Source organism: Stegostoma tigrinum, chromosome 31 (genome assembly GCF_030684315.1).
Source record: "Stegostoma tigrinum isolate sSteTig4 chromosome 31, sSteTig4.hap1, whole genome shotgun sequence".
Taxonomy (NCBI): Eukaryota; Metazoa; Chordata; class Chondrichthyes; order Orectolobiformes; family Stegostomatidae; genus Stegostoma; species Stegostoma tigrinum.
The window spans coordinates 9,605,455-9,616,633 of record NC_081384.1 but is presented as its reverse complement, the minus strand read 5'-3'; positions in this window follow the sequence as shown (position 1 = coordinate 9,616,633).

Genomic DNA, 11,179 nt, shown 5'->3' with positions numbered 1-11,179 from the left:
CAGAGAATAGATCATTCTCTTTTCTTGACAATGCTGAAATGTGAATTTAAAATCAGGCGATGCGATGAAGTGACTGTGTTTTGCTTTATTGAAGGGACTGCAGTCCCAGCGTACAGATGGTCTTTCTTCTGCCGGCTACAAACGCGATCCAGGATGAACTTGATCTGACCCTACCTCATTTGATCCAACACGTTCATTCCTGCCTTAGAACCTGCCGGGTCCCGCCAACCGAATGATGGATCCGCTTTCAGCTTTGGAAAAGTAGCGTGCCCTGTCCCCCAGGAACCGTCCACCTAAACCGGTCAGAATCCTAAATGCTGAAGATCGCCGTCTCTGATTCTAGCGGTTATCTCTCTACCCAGCTTGTCATATCGTGAAAGGCCTATTTATAACAAGATGCGTTCATTCATCATGCAATGTGGAATCTACTCCCGGAGCTTTTGCAGGGATAGAAATAAATAAAAGATTTGGAGGTCATAGAGTCATACAACACCAGAACAGACCCAACTCATCCATGCCGAGCAAGTTTCCCAAACTAAACTAGGCCCATTTGCCCATGTTCAGCCCAAATCCCTCTAAACATTTTGAAGGGTCACTGTACCAGAAACGTTAACTCTGAATTCTCTCCTTAGATGCGACCAGACCTGCTGAACTTCTCCCGCAATTTCTGTTTTTGTTCCCTCTAGACCATTTTTTTATTCATGTATCTATCCAAATGTCTCTTAAATTGTGTTTGCAGCCGCATTTACCACTTCATCTGGCAGTGCATTCCACAAACGAGCCAGCCTCTGCCTGACAAAAAAAGTTGTCCCTTGGGTCCGTTTTTAAATCTTTCTCGTCTCACCATAAAATTATACTCTCTAGTTTTGAACTATCCCACCCTGGGGAAAAGACGTCGATCAGATAAATTTTTTTTGCCCCCGTCTTAAAACAGTGTTTACACCTCATTGGCCACAACGCGCATCGAGAAATGTCCGGCGTTTCTGAAAAGCGCCATAAAAATGCAAGACTTTCTTTCTGTTCCGTGTAATGTATCTGTTTAATAAACAGGGCATCGACAGCTGCCCGGTTTATTAACGATGGGGGTCTGCTGCTATATTTTAACAGAAGTTTTGTTTACTTTCAAACCGAATTTCGAGAGAATTCGCTACAGAGAGGGGTTTAAGGGGACGGGATGAGTGGACAATGTTGTGGGGAAAGAGTTTGCTGGGAGAACGGAGAAGTTTGCTTCACCAGGAGACGGTGAATACACAAAAGACCGGAGTCAGCGGATTAAAAGGGGCGGAGGAACTGGTTGAAATTTGGACAGGGTCGAGTTCCTGGAACCTGGCTGGTGAGAAAAGGAGATAACACGGTGTGAAGCTGGATGAACACAGCATCAGGGGAGCAGGAAAACAAAGCTGCTTGGCCCGCTGTGTTCATCCAGCTTCACACCGTGTTATCTCAGATTCTCCAGCATCGGCAGTTCCTACTATTTCAGGTGAGAAAAGGATTCGAGGTTCCGTTTGCTGGGAATAACGGGCCGGAAAGGATACGGACGGTTCTATTTTGAGCAAAACGAACACGAAAAAAAAACTACGGATGGTGGAAATCATTCCTGGACTGATTAGAAACTAATTCAGTTTCCATCCTGTACCAGAAACGTGATTTCTTTCCACGGATGCTTGACCTGCTGAGTTTCTCCAGCACTTTCGTTTTTTTAATATATTTGAAGCCTAATTATTCTTCTGATCTAAATATTGACCTCTCTCTTCATTTATTATAGACAAACGGACTGGGTCGCTGTTTATTTGCTATTATTATTTCGTCCTTTTGATCGCATTTACAGTGAGATTTAAAATTAGATAACAATGATGCAACCTGCTTGAGATATATTAGAAGCTAATGAAGATTGACAAACTTGACGTAGAGAGGACTTTTCAATTAGTGGGGGCAATCTAGACGGAGAGGTCGTGGTTTAAGGATTAAGGATAACAGGGTTTAAAGTGGAGATAAGGAAGAATTAGTTCCTCAAAAAGGGTCATGAATCTATCCAGTTCTCCATCCCCGAACGCGGATGCACGGTCACTGGATAATTTTCAGGAGAAGATAGATTTTTAATAGTTCTAGATTTCTGGATCAGTCGGGTAATTAGGGTTATGGGACAGGACAGGAAAGTGGACGTGAGAAATGTAGTATCAGCCATTATCGTACCAAATGGCAGACCAGGCTCGAGGGGCTGAACGGCCTACTTCTGCTTCCATTTCTAATGTTACTGTCCATGCATTGTGATTGTATCATTCGCACATCCACCTATTGTAAAAACTGAAGGGAACTATTTCCGTTTGACAGGCTTTGGATAATTTAAAACATTTTGGATCGAATTACGGTTGCTTTTGATGGATATCTCGTTATGCAGTTCAATGTGGGAGCAGATGGAATGTAGACTTTGCTCAGAGACAGTAAAGAGTTGAATAATGTCGCAGAAGCTTCGATTGACACTTGAATATTAGAAAATAAATCTTCACGAGAATCTACACGCATGCGGCAAGCCCAGGTATTCACCGATCGACTCTAGAAACAACAACAGAATATTAAATTGGGAAGATATTCGATGAGAGTGTATGCCCTGATAGCGTGAACACTGAAAACGATGCAGACTTCGCATTATCGAAATGCTCAATTGGAAAAGGCTAGGAGCCCACTTTTTACAACAAAAGTGTATTCCTACTTTTGCTACAAAGTGTGAGGGGGTAGGGTTTGGGCTCGGGGAAGGGGATGAGGTACTTGCGTGGGTAACGGAGGAGATTGTTAGGTACATCGGAAGATTGTTCGGGTACACGGGGGGAGATTGATTACTGGGGGGATTAGGGAGTACGCAGCAAAGGATTTTGGGGAACACAGCGGAGACTGATTTGTGGACGGAGATTCCTGTGGTACACAGGGGAAGATTATGGATACACGGCCAAAATTGCTGAGTACACGGAGAGGATTGTTGAGTACATGGCGAGGCTGTTGTCGGTACACGCGGGGACAAACGCATCCCTGCCTTGGTTTCCAGGTATCGGTGTTCGAGTCCGTTGCTTAACCCCTCGATAGAGGTTTAGGGGTGAAACTGAAACATTGCACAGAAGTGTTTAGATTAATTGCAAGATAAGAAGCAACATTACACCCCAAAAGGATAGTTAAGCAAAATGAATGTCTATGAAAACGCGGAATTTTAAAATGAGAGACTACAGGATACTTGAATAAGTCAAAATCGTTGTTATTCAGTTAAGACCATAGGAATGGCAGTAAGGCTATTCGGCCCATCGAGTCCACTCCGCCATTTAAATCATGGCTGATGGGCATTTCAACTCCACTTCCCTGCACTCTCCCCCGTAGCCCTTGATTCCTTCTGAGATCAAGAATTTATCGATCTCTGCCTTGAAGGCAAAGTTAAAAATGAAACGAAGAGATTGCTGTCTTGGACGTGGCTGGGTCGACAGTAAAGAATGCCAACTGGACGAGTAGAGGAAGCCCAGTCGCAAACCATTTCCACTCCCCCTCCCATTCTTTAGATGACATGTCCATCATGGGCCTCCTGCACTGCCACAATGATGCCACCCGAAGGTTGCAGGAACAGCAACTCATATTCCGCCTGGGAACCCTGCAGCCTAATGGTATCAATGTGGACTTCACCAGTTTCAAAATCTCCCCTTCCCCAACTGCATCCCTAAACCAGCCCAGTTCGTCCCCTCCCCCCACTGCACCACACAACCAGCCCAGCTCTTCCCCTCCACCCACTGCATCCCAAAACCAGTCCAACCTGTCTCTGCCTCCCTAACCTGTTCTTCCTCTCACCCATCCCTTCCTCCCACCCCAAGCCGCACCCCCATCTACCTACTAACCTCATCCCACCTCCTTGACCTGTCCGTCTTCCCTGGACTGACCTATCCCCTCCCTACCTCCCCACCTATACTCTCTCCACCTATCTTCTTTTCTCTCCATCTTCGGTCCGCCTCCCCCTCTCTCCCTATTTATTCCAGAACCCTCACCCCATCACCCTCTCTGATGAAGGGTCTAGGCCCGAAACGTCAGCTTTTGTGCTCCTGAGATGCTGCTGGGCCTGCTGTGTTCATCCAGCCTCACATTTTGTTGTCTTGAATAGAGGAAGCCGACTGGTTTCTTAAATGAGGACACTGTGCGCATATTTTTATCGTTTCGACTGAACCAGGCGCTACAAAAGTCAAATAGGAAGATTATCCACCTGAACCGGAATAGCTCACGATTTGCACCTTTTGTGCTAATTTGGTTCAGAGTCCAGTAAATTTATTTGTGCGATCCTCCAAATGGTTTTCAACTTCTTCACAAGGTTTACACAATCGACCCCGCTCTCCCACTCCAGCAGGAGTTTCAACTGTTGTATGAAAAATAATGAAAATGTGTATTTTTTCGCCTCAAATATATGTAAATACAAACTTGACTAAGTAAAAGATGCCTCTGTTTTTCTCGGATAGAACAAAACTCCAATGCTTGTTTGGTACTCATATGCTAATGAACTGCGTTTGTGGCTACATATAAATGTATTTTTATGAATAAAGTATATTTTGAAATATAAAAAATGTCGAAATATATAAAATATTAAAGTCTTGCTGATTCCCATCTCTCGCAGAATTATAGAGGTTTACAGCACGGAAAGAGGCTCTTCGGTCCATCATGGTTGAACCTCTCTACCCTCTTCTAAGCTCATAGCCTTGTATACTTTGGTGTTTGAAGTGTTAAATGCCGAGAGGGTTCCCGCCTCTAGCATCCTTTCAGGCAGTGTATTCCAGTTTCGCACCACCATCTGATTGACAAAAGTCTTCCTTCTATCTCTTCTAAATCTCCTGCCCGTTATCTTAAATCCATGCCCCTGCTCATTGATTCCCTTCACTAAGGGACAAACTTAATTAATATAAAACAAAGAAGAGCCGCTGCTGGAATCTGAAACAAAAACAGAAATTGCTGGAGAAACTCAGCAGGTCCGGTAGCATCTGTGGAGAGAAAGCGGAGTATTTCTGAAGAAGCGTCACTGGGCTAGAAAGCTAACTCTGCTTTCTCTCCACAGATGCTACCAGATCTGCTTGGAAAGGTTTCTTCCTATCTATTGTTGGGCCAAAGGGCCTGTTTCCACACTATAGGAATTCTATGAACTACCCTATATATGTTCCTCATAGCTTTGTTATTTTTCCTGGTAAATGCTTCATTAAGTTTTCAAAATCACAAACAAATTCATTTCTGCCAATTCAGTTAAAAATCAAACACCGCAGATGGTGGAGATTCGGAATAAAAGGAAAAAGTGTTAGAGAAACTCAGCAGGTCTGCTGAATGTTAGAGTTAACGTTTCAAGTCCAATTTGACTCTTCGGTGGAGCTCAATGATACGGAACAGTTCACTAAAACAGACTTCAACTATTAACTCTGTTTTTCTCTCCACGGATGATGCCACACCTGCTGAGATCCAAGAGCACTTTCTGTTTTTCGTTTAAGTCAATAACTAGAGTTGTGTGTATCTGTGTATGTCTGTGTGTGAGACAGTGAGAGAGAGAGAGAGAGAGCACCTCACCCAATGCAAAACCTTGCGGACAGCTGTGTTATCTGGAAACGACTTTAAATTACTTTGCAGGAGCTAAGAATTTGCAAAATACTCACGAAATAGTTTAATAAAAGCTACTGATGCTTGGGAATTTTAAAAGCAAATATAAAAATACGCCCCAGAAATGCTGGAGAAACTCGGCAGGATTGCTAACATCTATTGAGAAACAAGACTTAACGTTTCCAATCACAAATGAACTCTTCTTCAGGACACTGGGATCGCTAATGTATACGATCTCATTGCAATCCTGTCCCCTTTGACTGAACAATATCGAGTTTTAAATTCACGGCATTTTGTATAACGTTCTCTTTATTCATTTGGTCCGTGGTGCCATCTGTGCGCTAAACAAGACGGGAGCAGATGTTCAAACAAAATAAAACGTTAAACCACAGCTTTCAGAATAAACTGGCAAACTCATTCTGACCGCCTATTTCCAACCAGACATCACCAAACATACATCAGTGCTGACTGTCATCAATGCTCTCTGCTGCCAGTGTACATGATTCACTTTAGGGGTTCATGTCACACAGTGGGGGGAGGCCCGGGGGGTTGAAGTCCCATTTGCTCCGGTCATAGAGTCAGAGAATCATAGAGGCATGCAGCTCGCAAATAGACCCTTCAGTCCAACTTGTCCACGCCGACCAAGTTTTCCAAACTAAATTAGTCACACTTGCCTGCATTTGCCCTATAGCCTTCTAAACCTTTCCTATTCACGTACCCATCCAAATGTCTTTTAATGTTCTAACTGTACCTGCATCCACTGCTTTCTCTGACAATTCATTCTACACACGAACCATCCTCTGTGTGAAAACATTGCCCCTCAGGTCCCTTATAAATCTTTCTCCTCTCATCTTAAAAAAAAAGCCTAGTTTTGAATTCCCCCAACGTAGGGAAAGGACTTTTGCAGTTCCCCTTATCTATACCCCTCACGATTTAACAGAACTCTATAAGTTCGATTCAGCATTGCCTACCGTGTCATACTTTCCAAGTTGAACTTAGGATCTGAAATTCATCCAATTTGTTCTTTATATTCTGTGCTTGTATAAAGAATCCAGTTTACCCTCTATATATTACTCCAGGCATGTCATTAACTTCTCTGAACAGCTGATCAGAAAATATCTACACGGTTCACTTTTTGAGCGGCTAACAATTTGTGGGATTGGCAGAGCTGATTCTCCATTTGTACTTTAAATAAATTAGTAAAGGCGAGCCTTCATCCAACTGACGCTATCTAGGAGGGAGCTATTACAACATTAAGCACGCACGAAGGCTTATAGTCCTTCTGTAGGCAAAATTAAAATAGTCCTTTTGTAAAATCATCCTTTGCTGAACTTTTCATAGTGGGACACATTGGATGATTGGAATAACTGGAGTAGGTCTTTAGTTTCAAGTCTTTGTAAAATATATTTTCCCGAAATACTGAAAATACCGGAAAGAAAACGCAGCCCGTTCCACCAGCCCACCTGCATCTCCGCCCCTCACAAATAGCGATGTCAGTTACACAATGTCTATTTTTGAGTGCAGCAAAAATACATTTGTGAAATTTCCTCTTTACCTCGGCTCTAAATTGTCCCTTAATTTTGTCTTGTTGATCAACTATTCTAATAGAACAAAGAACAAAGAAAATTACAGCACAGGAACAGGCCCTTCGGTCCTCCAAGCCTGTGCCGATCCAGAATCTCTATCTATTCTTCAACAATATTCTTCAACAAAAGCATACATTGCTGGAGAAACTCAGCAAGTCTGGCACCATCTGTGGAGAGAATGCAGAGTTAACGTTTCAACCTGCAGAAGGGTCACAGGACCCCAAACGTTAACGGTGCTTTCTCTCCACGGACCCTGTCAGACCTGCTGAGTTTCGCCAGCAATTTCTGGCTTTAGTTTCAGATCTCCTGGGTCCACAGTTCTTTGTTCTATTTACATCTAGGTGTTTGCTGGTCTGTACGTGACTCCTATCCCCAGACCAACTTGGCTGACTCTCGGAAATGGGCCAGCTCTCAGCTCAACTGCATTAAAATCACTAACAGTTTTGTACAGACATTACCAACTCCACCTTCTCAAAGGGAGAGGACGAACCATCACTATTTAAACGTGTGTTTCGCCCTGTACAGATGCTGCCAGATCTGCTGAGTTTCTCCATCACCTTCTGGTTTTCTTTTTAAATATTAAAACGTTGACTGAATTGATAATGGAATACAGCAAATGGGGGTTACCGTCATGCAATGGCCTGGAGTTAGCCTTCAAGAGGTTAAATCGTTTAAAACAGCAAATCCGTAATGATCTGTTTTATTAACAACGTCAGTACTTTTGGTGATACTTGTCGAGTTAATACGTTAAATTTATATGCATTGGTGACAATCTGTTGCCAGCTTCACTCGGCATGTTGTTCAATTACTGGCTCAATAATTGTTGGCATGTATAAATCTGGTCGAAACTCCTCCGTATCACCAAGAGATATTTCACTGGTTCAATGTAAATCAGTTCCCATTAGATATGCTTCAAAAGTAATAATATTATTTCTGTTAATACAATTTGACACGTCACAGGAGTCCATCCGTAATCATGACAATATATTTAGATGTTAGCTGCAAAACATACATCTTCTGATTGGACAATTGTTCATAGCAACGGATTTCCGCGTTACATAAGCTGTTGAGCTGGTTATCAATCAGATCCATTGATGTACAATGACATAACTCCTGACAACGAACGCGCACACCTGTTGATGCAGTGTTTAGCACTGTTACCTCACAGCGCCAGCACATGGGTACGATTCCACCCATGGGCGACTGATTGTGTAGAGTTTGCAAGTTCTCCCTGTGTCTGCGTGGGTTTCCTCCCACAACCCAAAAATGTGCAGGTTAGGTGGACTGGTCATCCTGAATTGTCCATAGAATCCAGGGATTAGCCATGGGAAATGAGGGTCAGTGTGGGATGCTCTTCAAAGGGTCGGCGTGGACTCGATGGGCCGAATGGGATTCTGTAGGGGTCTCCCAAGGGGATACTATGATACACAGTTAATGGTAGGGGCCAGGGAGTGAAACAGAGAGACCAAGGTGTGTAGATTTTATGAACCTGCAGCCCTGCAGCAATGCTCCTACTGTAAGAAAACTTGCTGCAATAACTCAGCCTCGAGACTGGAAGGAAAGACTGGAACGTTTAAGTTAAGATTAAAGCGAGATGAACCAGTCGTCTCGCTTTCATATTGTGGTTAGTTCCCAAAAGTAGTTGCATTCTTTTAAAGTTAAAAGTGGTGCCTAAATTATGTTGCTTTGCTTTTAATGTTAGATTTGGTCACCTATCTGTATGGAGCTGAATCTCCTAACGCACAACAATAAGGAATATCTTGTCAGGCTTGGCTAAAAATTCCACACCTTTCCCTGACATTTTGTGGCTAAGATCTAAGATGTAGGTGCATAATTAGGCCATTTGGCCGACTCGAGCCTGCTCCACCATTCGATCATGGCTATAATATTTTTTTTCTGTCTTCTTCATATAACCCCTGATCCTCTTACTAATCAAGATGTCCCCTCCCTCCCCAACGCAAACATGCAAACACCCAAACAGCCCCGTCACCCCAAATACGCTCAAACACTTGTATAAATACACGTTAAGTAAAGTTTCCATAGTCTTACCAGACCACTGGACTGCTCTCTCTCATCAAAGAGAGACAGTTGGTTGTGGCTTAACCTAAGGGTCACCATGCATCAGGTGAAGGGAGAAGGTGAATCTTACATGGCAATTATAGCTGGTGCAGGAACTGTACCCATGATGTTCGCATTACAAACCAACTTTCCAGCCAACAAGCTAACCAAGCCCCTAAAGTATGTACACACGCTCTCTCTCTCTCTCTCTCAAACATACACACATACACACCCCTCAAACACATGGTATGTACCAGCCGAAATGGAGCTGCCCCGGTATCCAGTATTGGCAATTCTCTGTAGAAATAATGAATCCACGGGATTTGCAATCCCAGAAACACCTCCTTTTAAATCGAAGGCATGAGTGGGATTTATGAAGGCGCGCAGAGTTGTAGGAATGTGGATATCGCACCGAATAGAGAAAAAAAATCCCAATTCAACGCAAACTTTTTAAAAAATCAGTTTGGAAGCGAAGTCCCGAATAAATTCACATTTCAGTTTTTTTATTGTTAATCGCATGTTAGAGATTGAACCACATGCAACTCAGAAAGCAAAACTAAAGTAGAGACAGTAAGTTGTTTCTGCAATGCTTCCAAGTGAACTTCCTGCTACTTGCCAAACTCGGGAGCTGCTGACACAGCCGCTTTGCAGTAATTCTTTGGATGGGGAAGGCTGAGACTTTCCCGAGAGAGTTCATAAAACGCTAGCTGAATACAAATCTTATCATTCCAGCCTACACTTCTAAACCCGCAAAAGCAATATCTGGGTACGATTGATCTCTCGGAGCTTACCTGCGGCTCGGGGCCCTCTCAGTTCACGGGAGTGGGTATCTCACCAAACCTCGAATGTACCTGTCTTTGTGCTGTGCAGAGACTGGCATGCACACTGTTTCCGTTCATTCACCACAACAAACTCACTGCTCCAAGCTTATAGGTGCAGGTGATTCTTAACACGTTTGCTTGCCAGGAACTGCATTGTGTCCATTTTAATTTAGCCCCTGCCCTCTCTCTAAACCTCCCCCACACCCTTCACTTTTGATGGTTTGCAGAATGGGCTGTCTATGTAAATATTGATTTGGCTACACTGGTGTTTCTAATCCTGGTGAACAGCAGGTAAAATGGAAACAAGAAAAACGATCACGGGGTTATTTTGGTTTTGGGATGGTCTTTCGGATACGCGCAAAAGCACTTCGGAGTATAAAACTATAAAAGGAACCGCATTGTACCTGGGTGTGTGCGCCTGCGTTTGAGAAAGATGTAGGTCCCAACATAGTGATATTAATAGGAATTTGACTGTTACACCTTGAGCAAGAATGGGTGAGAAGCAGGACAGATTCCTTGAGAATGGGGTTGAACTCCAACCTCAAAGATCTCCTTCCATGATCTCCCCATGATCTCATAAATCTGAAACAAACCTCACGCCGGATCCAAGATAACAAAGTGTGGAGCTGGATGAACACAGCAGGCCCAGCAGCATCTCGGGAGCACAAAAGCTGACGTTTCGGGCCTAGACCCTTCATCCCGAAACGTCAGCTTTTGTGCTCCTGAGATGCTGCTGGGCCTGCTATGTTCATCCAGCTTCACACTTTATTATCTTGGATTCTCCAGCATCTGCAGTTCCCATTATCTCTCACGCCGGATCCATGTTACTGACCTGGTCCCTGCAGTTACATTCTGAATGCAGAAACAACAAAAAAATAAGTTGCTGGAAAAGCTCAGAAATCGAGTGAAGGGTCCCTTGAAGGGTCGCTCTTGAAGACCCTTGAAACGTTACCTCTGATTTCTCTCCACTGAGGCTGCTAGACCTGAGGAGTTTTTCCAGTAATTTCTGTTTTTGTTTCTGATTTACAGCATCTGCAATTTTGTTTTTCGGTTTTTACTTGAATTGAGTTGCGAATTCCAGTTTGGTTCCGAATCAAATTCAGACCCGAAGTACAGTTT